The sequence below is a fragment of the Malurus melanocephalus genome, unplaced genomic scaffold (genome assembly GCF_030028575.1).
Source record: "Malurus melanocephalus ecotype Western Australia unplaced genomic scaffold, MMel_1.1 scaffold_21, whole genome shotgun sequence".
NCBI classification, from domain to species: domain Eukaryota; kingdom Metazoa; phylum Chordata; class Aves; order Passeriformes; family Maluridae; genus Malurus; species Malurus melanocephalus.
The window spans coordinates 1,922,543-1,923,387 of record NW_026623253.1 but is presented as its reverse complement, the minus strand read 5'-3'; positions in this window follow the sequence as shown (position 1 = coordinate 1,923,387).

Genomic DNA, 845 nt, shown 5'->3' with positions numbered 1-845 from the left:
CTGCACTGGGAAATGAGGGAGAAGGGCTTTCTAAAATCAATAGCGCCCAGATAAGCAGAGATCTGTGATAGCTATCAGCCCTCCGATTTTCTGTTTTGACAAAGAAACCCATGCATTTCGCATAACAAAGTGAGTGCTGSAAGTGCATTGTACCCTTGCAGAAACTTCGGTGTGACTGCAAAGGTGAGTGCTTCAGGCTGRATCCATACAAAATGCAACAGGAACAAGTTATCAGGGTGCTAGTTAAAAATTACGTAGCTACCTTAAAATCTGTATGCACAAAACTTGAAAAAAAAGAGAAACTAAACGTCTGCAGGAAATTGGATCTTTGTTCAAAGTACTGCAGTTGAATGTTTTGGAGAAATGCTTTCTGCAAACAGGGAATCCTACTGRGGTCAGACACAGCTATTTTAACCTTGTGTATTCATCTAACTGTTCTGGCCAAGGAGGTGTATCTGTGCTTGTGTGTATATACATACAAAGAGAGAAGGAGAGAGTATAAACTTAAAATTTTTGAWTGAAGTCTTCAGTTTCTCGCTACTATTAAATATAGGTAAACTTCAAAACAAATTTTGTGAAAAAGAGACTTCAAATAATTCACTTTAGACCTAATGAGAAGAATACGAGAATAAACCCTTCCCAGGCTCATAAGCTGGGATAATGCTAACAAGGCGTAGTCTTTTCCATGTGAGGAATGGTATCGAAAGCCTCCAAAGCGCGGCACTGCAGCAGGGCAGCTTGCTGGCAGAAATGTGCGCACAGAAGCAGGCCAGGAATAGATTTGAATACAACTGAAGTCATTACAGCCAGATCTTAGTTTTCTGTGTATTTTTCAAGCAGAGAAG